Below are 16,354 nucleotides of genomic sequence, written 5' to 3'. Positions count from 1 at the left end.
CCGAAGTTTTGCGGGCTGAGGGTTCCTGTTGATAATCATTTTCTTCTGAAAAGGTTTGATTAAAATTTTTGCGTCATTGATAGCTGACCTGACTTCTTTTTGTAATTCTGGAGTCGGATCCTCATGCGATTCTGAAATATTTTCGTTACAAGGATCTTCCAAATGCTACCTTCTTTTTTGCAAGCAGCTACTTGTAGCAATCGTCAGTAAATAATGCTCTCAATAAGTAAATATTTCTTCTGCTTTTCAGATTGGCAGAACAATCGATTTTTCTTACATTCAGTGATACTTTATTCTGAGCTTATTACTCACCATGTCAAACCAATGACTCCGAAAGAGACGTTAAGCTATTATGATGCTGCAGGCTCTTTCTCACTGTATGACTGAGGCGATGTGATACATATTTTGAGTATTTTTCCGGAAGAAAGTGTTTTTCGGACCTTGAATCTGAGGCAATGAACCACGTTCTGCCTTTTATGTTATCCAAGATTGGGCTGTAGCAATTCTGATACAACTGTATCAGATAAACGATAAACATCATACACATAAAGCCGACGCGATGAGCTAGTTCAGAACCAACCAACAGAAATGATGAAGCCTGCTCTGCTGATGTGCCTGATGGTAGCTGCCTGCAGCGCCGCTCCATCCACGAGGCTTGGCTGGCTCAAGCCTGTCCACCGGGGCCGCATAGTGGATGGCGACGAGGTGGACATCTCGCAGTTCCCCTGACAGATCTCCCTGGAGTGGGCGGGTTATCACTACTGCGGCGGTTCCGTCATCAGTTCCACGTGGGTGCCGTCTGCAGCACACTGTTTGGAACCAGGCGAGTTAGAGTATTACTCGCACGAACAGGTACCAGCATAAGGAGGACTGGTGGCTCCACCTTCCAACTGGCTTCCATCCACGTTCACAGTGAATTCAGTTGGACTACTGGGGAATATGACATAGCTGTCTTTAGCGTCTCTGGAACGTTCTCATTCGGCAGCAATATTCAGGTACTGACGACGACAAAGAACCGAATCTTTCTAAAAACGTATTTTGGCCTACTGAATCATATAATTTTGAACTTCTGATGTTAAAATGTTGTTTCTACATACAAAACACTCTTGATTTCACTGTTCTGAAACTCTGAAGAGCATCATTGCTCCTTGAAAACCGATCACAGTATACAACTATTTGGTTGGTGTTATTGTGAGTAGATGTTTTCGAAAACGTATAAGTAATGGTGGTCTCAATTACTCCACTATTCGGTGCTTCTAAAAAGTAACAACGATTTATTTGCATCAACGAATACAATATTTGTGATACTAAAGTTCTTTTCTTTTCACATCTTCATTTTATTTCAGTCTCTTTAGAACGAAGTAATGTTGATTTCATCTTCCTCTGCTTTCGTATAACGATCTGTGAATTGTCACATGTTTTGTTTGATTTACTTTTCTGCAGGTTTATTTTATCACAGCATACTAATGTATTGAGATATGTGCAAGATAGCAAATTTCTGTCCTAGTTTTATTACAGGTTATTTCCTTCTCTCCAATTTGGTACTAGCAAACTTGCTAAGTTACAGTCTGCCTTTAATGAAACATGAACACCGCGTATTAGAATTGAAACTTGCTTTGTTACTGTCAGAAATTATGGTATTGTATTGTGAAAATGATCAAAAATATTTATTCCTGCATCTAGATATCCTTCCTGAGTTACAGTCATCTTTAGTAACAGGTTATAGAGATTATCTTTTCCTATAGAGTTGTAGTTAAGGACACTACTATTCTTCTTAAATTTTAATGGATCATTTATGACGAAGTTCATCGACAGAATATTCTGATGGTGCAGTTGAAATTCCCCATACCTTCAAGAGATGCGTAGATGATAGCAGGTAAACATTACCTTTTTAAACTCTCTGTGTGCTTTCTTGACTTGCATAGACTTACACACATACCATCCAATAATCACATTCAATCTTGAATAAATCGATGGGCACGCACTTTCAGACACAGGTGTTTATAGTATCTTTTTAAGCGATGTACTTGCTACTTGTAAATTTTTCAAGAAAATTCAAGTTGCTCAGATAGAGACTTGTATTATACCCACACCAGAATATGTGTGGGAGACTAGAGATAATGTACTCTATTTTTGCGAGCAGATTCCTACTGAAAAGCAATAAGCAAAGAAAGCAATGGAAGAAAAATAGTAATTTACGAGTACTGGAACTCTGGTATTAAAAAATGAAAGATCATTAAATTTTAGTTGCAAATGTTTAGTAATAGCGTTTTTTTCATCTTATGATTTCCCCATAAACACTCTGTGCTAATGGAAATTGCAACTTGTTTAGAAGCATGTGTTGAGAATCAATGTATTACTTTCTTACTTCTTCAACTCAGTTACATAACCAACAATTTTTGAAGCTACGTCAGATTAAGGAAGTTGTCAGCTTGTAAATACTTTATAAAATGCATGACATACAAATGCTAATTTTATTTATATTTTATTCTGACTGGCTTCGTTAGTAAACCATGTTCACAATCCTGCACAAATACAAAACAAACGTTATAAATGCAGAAAGGAAACGACCTACGAGGTCAGAAGATTATTTATAACGTAACAACAGAAGAAATTCTTACGTCGAGAAGTCGATGTGCAGCCATCATAACAAGTCAAAACTGAAAGTATCGTTCACTGAGAACACTACAAGTATGATACAAGTGTGATACAAGTGTGAAGAACAAAAAACTGAAGAGAACCATACGAGACGCACTCTGGCATCGTACGCAATTCAGAGATCAAGGACTACAAATATTACGTTTGTAGCAGTGGTGAAGATAACACTAATCATACATATTGTAACAGATTTGCATTCCAACCAAACATTTTTAAGAAGTTAAAGTAATAAACATTTAAAATTAATTTACATAAGGTATTTTTGTATGTACTTAATTGCTCTGTGATGACGGCATTCTTTATGTCATGAAGATTAAAGAGTAACGTCTTTACAATAAAATATAACAAGTTATCAAATTGGGGGTAAGTACTATACTGAAAATATCTAATTCGTGCTAACACAACGCTAAAGGGTATTAACTCAATTTACAGATCTTTTTAGGAAACAAAGGTACTGTATAGTAACAGTAATCAGAATCTGTAATAAACTCAGTCACATCAGATGATAAGAACAGATATGACCCATTAGTGGGCTATTCCATGGCATAATCACATCATAATCCTTCAGAAGTGATATACTAATAGCATATCAGATTAACAAAGAGTATACACTAACATAATCATAAGTAAGAACTTTAAAGGATACAAACAATTATTATAATGTTTACACCAAGAATACCTGATTAAGAACGTCATTTGTCACCAAAAATGTTCAAAAAACAATCACAAATATAATTTGCCAAATGAGGATATAAAAATATTACCTTCATTTAGTCAATGACCTTAGAGCTGTAACATAGTGTAAGTAATCAACTTATGCTAACATACAAAGCCAGAAATTAGAAGACCTCTTCGTAGCTATGAAGTGAAGGGATTCTGCTACCTAGGCAGTAAAATAACCAATGACAGACGGAGCAAGGAGCACATCAAAAGCAGACTAGGTATGGCAAAAAAAGGCATTCCTGGCCAAGAGAAGTCTACGAATATCAAATATCGGCCTTAATTTGAGGAAGAAAGTTCTGAGAATGTACATCTGGAGTACAGCATTGTATGGTAGTGCAACAAGGACTGCGGGAAAACCGTAATAGAAGAGATTACAAGCATTTGAGATGTGCTACAGCATATTTCACAATTTCAGTATCATAGCTAAACCACCCCTTCTCCACTTTATGAGAATCATTGCGAATGTGGATAGATGACTGTGCAGTACGTCCATTCATTGCTATTTCTTGAACACATACATCATCAAAGTATATCAGATAGCGCTCTACACATTTCTAACACCTCGAGCATAGTGCTTCATTTACGCTCTATCTCCAGGCTGATGGGGGTCAGAGAGAATGCCTGCAGCCTTAGGGTAAAATTAGAGGCTAAAAGACCCCCCCCCCCCCACACTATCATTGACCAACCCGCCCTGCAGCACTGGTACCTACTTTATCTGCAACCTACCAGAAGTAGACCGCTAAATTTCATGTTTCGTGAATGGATGGAGTTTACTGAGTCCTCGCCTATCCAAGTGCACAAAATGTCTAGAGATGCGCCCATGTCGAGGAGGCTAACTCTCCTTATAGATGTATAGTAAGTGTTGTGATGTAATAGCAGACGGTTAAGAAGAACAAGTAATGGGCGGTTTTTATTTGTGATGAAGGTCGAGACAGACGGAGTTCGAAGCATTTTTACGTAAATCAAACAAGCTTTCAATTTTAAAGTATTATTCCAGAGTGTAGGATCAGTACCTGGAAGGTACTGGTAAGAGAGAACATAAACACGCGTGCTCCTAAGTCTATAATGTTCTGCACTTAAAACGGGCTATAATGTTAGATCACTTGAGTTTCAGACCTAACAGTCGTATGGAATACAGCGCTGTTAACATTCCAATGTTGGAAATATATTTCAAGTGCATACATCCTTCTTCCCAGTTTCTTTAAGACAAAATGTGTTACCGAACTGTAAAACGAAAAAACTACTTCTCTAAAACATTGACTGTGTGATACCAGCACAATATAGTGTTCCAGAGATGATAGTGTCCACTGTTCACATCCGATGATGGTTCAGAAATTATACTATACCTGCATCAGCCCTATAAAAATGATCCTTAGTAACAGGTAATACCTCTTACGAGGAAACAGATAAACACATAGCAGCAGCGTCCAACAAGTGAAAATTACAAGTCATTCCGCCACTAACTCTGTAAACAGCACAGCTGTCAGGCAAATGTATACACAGGAATTGCACTACCTCACAAATACCTACCAGTAACTTAGTTATTAAGCAGAAGTCTTGATTTTACTCCCAAGATGCGATAGGTGGGGATGCAGTACATCACATAAATCACAGTTCGTTTAGAGGAATGTGTCACGTTTGATTACACACATGCGATGGAAGTCCTCTGATGACCGATAGGTTTACTGTTAACGGTCGCAAGTAGACAATGCTTTAAATCACATACAGTGAAACGTCCCATTAGAACAATTATACATGACTGTGCTTCAACTGACACACAATATTTTTTTAGCGCAACGCAATCTGACTTTCAAAAATCCCTTCAAAAGAATGGCCCTGACTAACATTAAACCTATACCTTTTACAAATCACTTACTTCACAAAAATCTTCGTTACTCGAACTACTGCAATACAGCGAGCGCCACTACTGCCAGCTAAATAAAAGATTCAAACTACGGAAGGCACTAACTACTGATAGGGATAGTTAGCAAATGAAAGATTTTAATAGAGAACAAACAATGTATTTACCTTAATAGTGTTGAAAAACCATAATATACATAGCAGTTCATAATATCCAGTATAACAAATTTCAAAACTCCGCCATCTCTCTCCCCACATCCACCACTGCTGGCGGCTCACCTCCAACTGCGCAACGCTACGTGCTGTTCACATCCAGCTGCCGCTGCCCAACACTACAATGGCAGACAACAATGCAAAACTAGCCACAGACTGCACACAGCACAGCCAGTGATTTTCATACAGAGAGCGCTACGTGGCGGCGGCGTTACCAATATAAGAACCTAAACAGCCTACTTACATAGCCCCCATGCTCCCCACAAAAATTTTTACAAATTGTTTTGGGCAGTGGCCAATAATGATTTGAAAAAAATTTTCATAATTAAAATAACAAAGAAATCAAATGCACACACTTATTAATGCAATGTTGGTCAAAAGCTAAAATTTTCTCACAGTCCATAAAGACAGTCCTGATGATTCATCGTAATAGTAATTACAGTTTTTTTTTTCACAAAGTCTCATTAGTAAAGGAAATTGCACACAGAAGTAGTGGATTTCCATGCAGTCTTGAAGAAGTAGTGTTGTCCTTCCAACTGAAAGACAGTGCTGACTCTTGACATGCTGACAGGTAATGGGCCACAACAGAGCAAACCCACAGCAGAGTTATTCGACGTTTTGAAGAAGATTGGTAGGTCGGTCATCACAGAGCAGACCCACTGTAGTCCTTGTAGAGATTGTGGTATTGGTGGGCCACCAGAGGCGCAGACCCACTGCAGTCCTTGTAGAAATAATGGTATTGGTGAGTGAGCAAAGGTGTAGACCCACTGTAGTCCTTGTAGAAATAATGGTTTTGGTGGGTCATCAAAGGTATGAAACGTCCCCTTAGAACAATTATACATGACTGTGCTTCAACTGACACACAATATTTTTTTAGCGCAACGCAATCTGACTTTCAAAAATCCCTTCAAAAGAATGGCCCTGACTAACATTAACCTATACCTTTTACAAATCACTTACCTCACAAAAATCTTCGTTACTCGAACTACTGCAATACAGCGAGCGCCACTACTGCCAGCTAAATAAAAGATTCAAACTACGGAAGGCACTAACTACTGATAGGGATAGTTAGCAAATGAAAGATTTTAATAGAGAACAAACAATGTATTTACCTTAATAGTGTTGAAAAACCATAATATACATAGCAGTTCATAATATCCAGTATAACAAATTTCAAAACTCCGCCATCTCTCTCCCCACATCCACCACTGCTGGCGGCTCACCTCCAACTGCGCAACGCTACGTGCTGTTCACATCCAGCTGCCGCTGTCCAACACTACAATGGCAGACAACAATGCAAACTAGCCACAAACTGCACACAGCACAGCCAGTGATTTTCATATAGAGCGCTACGTAACGTTGCCGATAAGAAAACATAAACAGCCTACTTACATAAAGAAAACATAAACAGCCTACTTACAACAGAATACATGGCTGTGTATGAGACAAAAGCAGGCTTTGTCATGCGACTGATGCATTCTGACAGAATAGTGAAAAAATTGACCTGCAGCAACTTCTCGCTCTCTAGAATGCATCATCAGTCTACCATTAAATCATACCTCCTTACAGCTCCATCTCAATCGTTCACCCCGTACACTCTCTGTTATCCTTCAATGCAGATGCATGTAAGTTTAGAGGATAATGGTTCTCTGTTTTCCTGAAAAGTGTCAAATACAGTAGGCAATTCACGTGTATCAATCGTATCTCAATGGACATACAGTATAATTCTGCCTCGATGGAAAAAAGTAACTGCTTCCCTGGTTACCTTCGCTTCCATGTCGACGTTTTCTCAGATTCATCGTGCTGTCACATATGTGCTCCCATGTACAAATTGTTCTGCGCCAACCAGAAGATGCGCGGGTACTTCCCCAATTTCCCCCCATTTTAGTGTATATTCGCTCAATTTATACTTACTTATTCTCTCATCATTTTTTGCAGTTCTATCGATTCTATGTCAGTTCTACCTATGCAATCATGCGATCATGACATAACCTCTCGTTCCGTCTTCCAAAATTGCTTGTAAATGTAGTACAGCTGCCAACAACTAGACCTAATGCACTGATCAGGAGGTGTAGTATAGCACTGTACTCGATTGTATCCAGTCACTTCCACATTTGGAGAAAGATTGTTCTGTTTCCTGTATATCTGTGTACATGTATGCCTCACAGAAGGCTCCCAGGACCCACAGTAGACCTGAGTTAGTGTATTCGTATTGCAGGCAATCACTTATTGATGATGCATTATACTCAGTAGTAGGAGATGTCCGATAGGTTTGCCTTGAGCCTACTATACCGATTTTGCTTATACACTCCTGGAAATTGAAATAAGAACACCGTGAATTCATTGTCCCAGGAAGGGGAAACTTTATTGTCACATTCCTGGGGCCAGATACATCACATGATCACACTGACAAAACCACAGGCACATAGACACAGGCAACAGAGCATGCACAATGTCGGCACTAGTACAGTGTATATCCACCTTTCGCAGCAATGCAGGCTGCTATTCTCCCATGGAGACGATCGTAGAGATGCTGGATGTAGTCCTGTGGAACGGCTTGCCATGCCATTTCCACCTGGCGCCTCAGTTGGACCAGCGTTCGTGCTGGACGTGCAGACCGCGTGAGACGACGCTTCATCCAGTCCCAAACATGCTCAATGGGGGACAGATCCGGAGATCTTGCTGGCCAGGGTAGTTGACTTACACCTTCTAGAGCACGTTGGGTGGCACGGGATACATCCGGACGTGCATTGTACTGTTGGAGCAGCAAGTTCCATTGCCGGTCTAGGAATGGTAGAACGATGGGTTCGATGACGGTTTGGATGTACCGTGCGCTATTCAGTGTCCCCTCGACGATCACCAGTGGTGTACGGCCAGTGTAGGAGATCGCTCCCCACACCATGATGCCAGGTGTTGGCCCTGTGTGCCTCGGTCGTATGCAGTCCTGATTGTGGCGCTCACCTGCACGGCGCCAAACACGCATACGACCATCATTGGCACCAAGGCAGAAGTGACTCTCATCGCTGAAGACGACACGTCTCCATTCGTCCCTCCATTCACGCCTGTCGCGACACCACTGGAGGCGGGCTGCACGATGTTGGGGCGTGAGCGGAAGACGGCCTAACGGTGTGCGGGACCGTAGCCCAGCTTCATGGAGACGGTTTCGAATGGTCCTCGCCGATACCCCAGGAGCAACAGTGTCCCTAATTTGCTGGGAAGTGGCGGTGCGGTCCCCTACGGAACTGCGTAGGATCCTACGGTCTTGGCGTGCATCCGTGCATCGCTGCGGTCCGGTCCCAGGTCGACGGGCACGTGCACCTTCCGCCGACCACTGGCGACAACATCGATGTACTGTGGAGACCTCACGCCCCACGTGTTGAGCAATTCGGCGGTACGTCCACCCGGCCTCCCGCATGCCCACTATACGCCCTCGCTCAAAGTCCGTCAACTGCACATACGGTTCACGTCCACGCTGTCGCGGCATGCTACCAGTGTTAAAGACTTCGATGGAGCTCCGTATGCCACGGCAAACTGGCTGACACTGACGGCGGCGGTGCACAAATGCTGCGCAGCTAGCGCCATTCGACGGCCAACACCGCGGTTCCTGGTGTGTCCGCTGTGCCGTGCGTGTGATCATTGCTTGTACAGCCCTCTCGCAGTGTCCGAAGCAAGTATGGTGGGTCTGACACACCGGTGTCAATGTGTTCTTTTTTCCATTTCCAGGAGTGTAAAACTGTACTTTGTCTGTTATCATGGGAAGAGGACATTTATTATGGTCAGGAATGTTTTGCTTTATTATAGGAGTCTAGATGATGTTAAATCGAGTGGACGAGGCCCATACAAGAGCGGTGCCGGAGCGTCCTACGTGACATGAAACAGAGTCTAATAAAGAGAGGCATTGCGGACCTGTCCTGTTATATCTATAACTGTGCATGATGCAGCCAGTGGGGACAATCAAAATGGTTCAAATGGCTCTGAGCACTATGGGACTTAACTGCTGTGGTTATCAGTCGCCTAGAACTTAGAACTACTTAAACCTAACTAACCTAAGGACGTCACACACATCCATGGCCGAGGCAGGATTCGAACTTGCGACCGTAGCGGTCGCGTGGTTTCAGACTGTAGCGCCTAGAACCTGACGGCCACACCGGCCGGCTGGGGACTATCGCCATGGTGCCAGAACGGGGCTGCAAGGGTCGGGAAAGTGATGGCGCAGTAGCTCCATTCTATAGTTTGTGACTGTAGATGGATGAGAACTCAGTATTAGGACGACGATTTCCCACAGTAGTGTGATGAATTCTTTTTCCCATTAGCTGTGATAGCGTGTATTGGTTTCAGTTAGGATGATTTTTCAGTACGTGTGTGCTGTGAACTCCTACGTCAAACAGCGAAAGATTGTCTATGCTTGCAGGTGATACACATCTTTTTTAACTCCTGTCTGTCTAACACTGGCATGTGGTCAGTTGAACGTGTTTCACCCTTAGCTTGTAGGTGTAGGGTAGGGTATGAGTGCTTGTGTCGCTGGTTTCGAGTGGTGTAATTTCCCCCCCCCCCCCCCAATAGGATAACACCAGTTGTCTGTTTTGCTATCTGAAACCGTTCTTGTGCAGTGCTATGCATATAGTTGTGTAATTAGGACCGATCTTTGTAATTAGGATCGATATTTACGTTAGTTTGGAGTAGTATAGTTTTCTCCCAGCAGGATAACAAGAGTTGTATGGCATAGTTTTTGCGATTTTATGCCGTCCTTGTGCAGCACTGTGCATATAGTTGTGTAATTAGGACCGATCTTTCTGATTAATTATGTAGTTATGATGGATATTTGGGTCAACTTCCCCAGAAAAATAAATGAAGTACATTAACCTCACCTTCCTCTCCCACATCTGGAGAGTTTCCATGTGTTAGGGGTTGCACTTAGGCTTCTCATCCAGTAGAATCATGGTTCGAGTGGTTGATAAGCTTTTTCTTTTACTTGCATTGAGTGTTTGTGTATTGAATCATTTTTGGGTGTTTAAGCGTTGTGAGCGTGTTTGCATTATTATTTCGGTGGTCTGCGAGTAGTTTGCACGTCTGCATGGTGTGTACTGGATTATTTCGGTAATTTAGGAGTTGGGTTGTTTGGGGTACGAGACTAGACAGTGAGGTCATCAGTCTCATCGGATTAGGGAAGAATGGGGCTGTGCCCTTTCAAAGAAACCATCCAGACATTTGTCTGGAGCGATTTAGGGAAATCTCGGAACACCTAAATCAGGATGGCCGGACGCGGGACTGAACCGTCGATCTCCTGAATGCCAGTCCACTGTGCTAGCCACCGCAAGACCCCGTAATTTACGAGTTGTTTGCGTCTCTGCACATCAGCATAATGCATTACTTAGGAGTAGTTTCGAGGTCTGTAAACTGTAAATTGTGACTCCAAGAATGTTAGGGTTAGTGTTTTCCATCAATGTAAATAAATTAGGTGAAATCCGTAGCTAAATAAATTGTTCAAAAAATAAATAAAGTACACTCCTTCCTCTCGCCAGCAGCCCAGAACAGGCTGATTACTTTTTCACACCAATTTTCCACCCTCCAGACCACGGGCAGGGTGAGTGTTTTGTATCAGCGTAATAAATAAACTAGGTGACATACGTCCCTATATATATATATATATATATATATATATATATATATATATATATATATATATATATATATATAGGAAATGTGGAAGTGAGTGGTTGGATGACTTTGAAAAGTTGTTGAAACTGGGTAGCTGAAAGCGTAGCAGACCCCTTTTCTTACCTATGTAAGGCTTTATGGGATTTCGGCCGCGCGTAATGCTAACACAGGAGGACCTGAGTGTTCTTAGAGAAAAACTGATGTTTGTGTCCGGCAGACGTCAGTGGGTCTGATAGTAGGCTAGTCGGATGTCGTTCTTATTATTAATGGACATAAAGCGCGCTACACATATAGCATATCGCGAAGTGCTTTATTAGTGGCGAACTTGGTCAGTTCTTCGGTCGGAGGCAGTTGCCTCTTGTGGAAAGCATTTCTTTGCTGGACCATACTCTTCTTATTCATATGTTCAAGCATTAACTCTCAGTTGAATGAGTGCCCGTAATACAGATAATCGATATCTCAGCCTCTTGTGGTGGTAACATGAAACTGATGATCTAGATAATAAATTTATACAAATTTAAACAAATTATGTTCGAATTGAATGAGCAGGGTCTAGTGGAGGCAACACAATACTAACTGACCTCACCTGTAGGAGTAAACTATTAGAGCAAAATTAACGCACATTTTCTAAAAGGTTGGCGAACACAATTGATGGTGGTAGTGGCTCTAATTGTTTAAATAAATATTTATGTCCAGAGCTGAATGAGAGCATGTAATACAGCTATTAAAACACTGACCACCTACATCTCAGCCTCTTGTGGCGGTAACTTGAAAGTATTGCTTTAGGTAGATAATAAATTTAAACAAACTGAATCAAATTTAAACAAATTTATAGAGATTTAAAGAAATTTAAGTTACATACTACGACACAGATTCTGTTGTTTTCACTGATGAGGGCATAAACACAATGAAAACAGGTTACATGCTCGGCGAATGGACAGATGAATTTGGCAAAGACGATTTTGGCATTGAATGGATAACTACAGGTCCAAAAAGCTATGCTTATCGATCATATAAAGGTAAACAGACTACCAAAATTAAAGGCTTCACTCTAAATTAAGAAGAGCCCATAAAACTCAACATGAAGGCGATGACCGAATTAATACAGACTTCCGAAGATAAGGTTATCATAAGCTATAACATGATTACGAGACAAAGGAAGACAAAAAAATCTGATGAATAAATTTATAGCAAAAAACTTAAAATTTAACTACGATTAACGTACTCTTGTAGAGGAAAAAGACGGTATAATTGATAAACTTACGTGGGGTTATTTAAGAAAAACTTTTGTATATATAAATGGAAGCAGTGATTACAGAATAAATCGATGATTCTGCTTGTTGGTACGAGCTCATACTCGATGAAAATATAGAAATAATTACCACCACGTTCATCAATGAGCAAATAATAAAGGTGACATAAGTGCTGCCATAGATAATTTTATGGGTCAAGGCCTATAAAATTTCAAACTTGTGCGCGCAAAAAAGTGGCACCAGCTAAGTGGTCACCAAAAAGTGGACGCCATCTTTTGCACAAAAAGATGACGTTCAAGGAATCGACCACTTTTCCTATGAAGTAGCTATAAAGCGCCTGCCATTAAGTGATCACCATCTTTTGTCCGAAATGTTGAGAGTTTCACCTGAACCTCCGCCCTTGCTTAAATTCGCCGAAATTTCGCAAAGAAGTCCTCGTAAAAAAGTGGCTGCCATCTTTTTGTCCAAAAGATGTGAGTTCAAAGAGGCGACCCCTTTTGCGCGTATGGTTTAAAATTGAAAGTGAAAAGATGTGGAAAATTTTTCACTTTGTTTTTACTTGGATGTCCCATAACGTCCCCTATACTACTGTCTATCATCAGTTCAGATCATTCAGCATCCTCTGAGCATTTTTTTTGTGGGTTAAACAAACCTGTGACCATTCGTGGTGCACTTCTTTTTATCCGTGTAATAGTCAATCTTGTTTAGTACGGAACCACAGATTTTAGCAGTTTTCCAGGATAGGTCACACGATTGTTTAGTATGCTATCTCCTTTGTAGTCTCAGTGCAGTTCACTTGTATTTTACCAATGAACGGAAGTCTTCCACATGATTTACCTTTGAGTGAAACTGTGTGATAGTTCCGATTCATATTTCTGCAAATTGTTTCTCCAAGGCATTTGTATGAAATGGAAAGAATGTTATCGGAGTTGCGAATACGACTAGGCCTGTGTTGCACAATTTTGCAGCGAGAAATGAAAATTTCAGACCCGGATTTCCCGTTTTATGTGAACGGTCACGTCACTCACTTTGGCTATCCGAGTACGCTCTAGAACTGATCCAAAAGTCCATATGTTACTGAGTGTCCTCGTCCTTCACTTGTTGCACAATTGCCGTCATTCCCGCTCAGAGAGCAATTTTATTATTACTGTTGCGCCCTGTCTAGGCATGTAATACTATCTGCAGTGTGTGTGTTTTTGTATACTAAGCACACTGCTACGACTGTTGGCTATATGAAATGGAAGAAATACAGCTTCGAATAGGATTAGGCTGCAACTGCACATTTTGTTAGTGAGACCTGATCCGAGACAAATTTTCATTTGTCGCTGATAAAGTGTGCATCTGAGGTCTAACGTATTTGCACTTACGGGTACATTTCTGCCATTTCATGTAGTTTTAGATTGTAGCAGTGTCTGTTTTTTAAAACATACCTGGACATCAGTAAGATGTTCCATAGTACACCGTCAAAACACAGACACTGCAGATAGTATCGGGATGAGTTGGCCAATTTCAACTGTGATTCATTGACATTGTAGCCATATGAAGTGTACAGTTTTACATTTCCGAACCTTTAAAGCTAGTTGCTAATCTTTGTACTATTCGACTGAATATCTATGCAGCTTTTTTTTTCAGGAGTCACTTCATTATAGGTAACTGCATCATCTGACTTAAGTATGAGAGAATCATTGATATAGTCTACAAGGCCAGTAATGTGCAGCATGAACAGTGAGGGTCCTAACACACTTCAGCAGGGCAGACATGAAGCTACGAGGACTTCTACGTCTGTCGATGACTCTACATCCAAGATTTCATGCTGTGTCCTCCCCACCAAGATGTCCTCAGCCCAGTCACATATCTAGTTTCTTACCCCATATGACAATAAGCGTATATGTGGTACTGAGTCCAATGCCTTTTGGAAGCCGAGAATCACTGCATGTATCCGACTGCTTTGATCCATTATTTTCAGGATGTCATTTGAGAAAAGCGCTAGTTGGATTTCACTTGATCGATAGTTTCGGAATCGATGCTGGTTGGCATGGAGGAGATCCTTCTTCCCATACTTCACTACATTGAGCTCAGGCTATGTTCTAACATTCTGCAATACATAGGTGTCAAGGACATTGGACAGTAATTTTGTGGATCATTTCTGCTACCCTTCTTCTAGATGGAAGCGGTTTGTGCTTTATTGCATACATGGGGCACAGTTTTTTATTCGACAGATCTTCGGTATATTATCCGTTCAAACTATTGTTTATAAAATAAAAAGTAAGTGGAGGTTAGAGCACACTTAAATAATCTTAATGTGTCTTTCTCAAATTTGATGATAATCAGTGTGACAAATAGATATTTTGGTAATCAATAAGGCATTAAACAATAAATCAGGACTGTGAAGTTTCAAAGTTTCAACCTAATAACAAAATGTTGCTGAGTTACAGACTTGATGTTCACATTTACCTACACAAGGTACCATCAAAGAGACTACTTATTTAGACAACCTACAGTCAGCGCCATCTACGTCACTCAGTACAGGGCTAAATGTTAACAATTGCAGTATCTGCACGAAACGTATATGACTTTCATTTTCTTCTGAAACACGTTTCTTTAAATACATTTATGGACTTTGGGAAGGCCGTATAACGTGGAAGGAGCAGAGAACCTTCTTCGGTAGAGAGCTGGAGTTCAGAAGCGAAGCAGTTTTTGTCTGAACACGGGAAGTAGTGTCTTTGTCAATTATGATATGGTGTGTCCTAAAATAATTCGTGCAGCGTTTCTAAGCAGAGATATCTCGGCACTAAAATAGCGGCGTTACCTTTGTCTGCTTGGAAATTGTTACGAAGTGCTGCTCATTCCGACGAGGATATGTTACTTTTTCACAGAAAGGTTATTGTTAGTGTTCGGCTTCATGCCTTATTTCTTCAGCAGCGTCATTAGGTTTTTTTATCTGACAGCTTATTCAGTTCCTCCGATTAAAGTTGTTAATGGTGCAGGCACCGGTGTAGGAGCGAAATTCAAGCACCTTCCCAAAAACAGCCATCTTAAAGTTGTTCAAATTCTCATTTCTTAAATTAAACAGAGAACATGGAAAGATATTTTTTGCTGTGGCAGAGTATCCAGGCCGTCGAACTTCGCAACTTCCCATGGGGTGGAACTTTGATGGATCCAGTCCTATTTTGGCCAGTTTACGCCCGCAGCCCGCTCCTATGAAAGCGGACGCAGATTAACTGCTCTCTTGATATATAAGTAGTACTCAGGTCTTCCGAGATCCGAACTTCGACAAGTATACCAAATTCTCTGTTTCACCAGTGGCAAGCTTGCTTTACAAGTGACCTTATTAGCAGCGGCACTTTTAATGACATGTAGGCTAACCATGTTGACTGATAAGCGTGTAATGTCAATGCTTCGACATCTTAGAAAAAAATCCCGATACGTGCGAGTAGGACTCTAGCACCGAAGGTTCTGTACAGACTGAATTATGTACGCAGATAATTCATCCATTCTAGGAAGGCAAGGTATACGTCAACCCATAACTGTAAAAAAAGTATAGCCGGCCGCTGTGGCTTAGCGGTTCTAGTCGCTTCAGTCCAGGACCCCGCTGCTGCCACGGTCGCAATTTCGAATCCTGCCTCGGGCATGGATGTGTGTGATGTCCTTAGGTTAATTAGGTTAAAGTAGTTCTAAGTCTAGGGGACTGATGACCTCAGAAGTTAAGTCCCATAGCGCTTAGGATTTAACAGTACAGGTAAAGAAAAAATCCGGAAATATTACTAACAGATTTTCGTTTTTTTTTTGGATGTACTGTGAAATGTTGCTTCTTTTCAAATATCATGATTCCTGGTCAACGGAAAATAAACTTTTGGTTCTGAAAAGGCGGTTTGTGAGTATAAAATATGTGATATAAATGGTCATATCTTCTGATTGTATTCACTGAGAAGCTTAAATTTTGTACCCCGTCAAGGGACCATAGAACTTAGTATGAGACTTTGATTTCA

This window comes from Schistocerca cancellata, chromosome 3 (assembly GCF_023864275.1).
Source record: "Schistocerca cancellata isolate TAMUIC-IGC-003103 chromosome 3, iqSchCanc2.1, whole genome shotgun sequence".
Lineage (NCBI taxonomy): Eukaryota > Metazoa > Arthropoda > Insecta > Orthoptera > Acrididae > Schistocerca > Schistocerca cancellata.
This window is presented reverse-complemented; position numbering follows the sequence as displayed.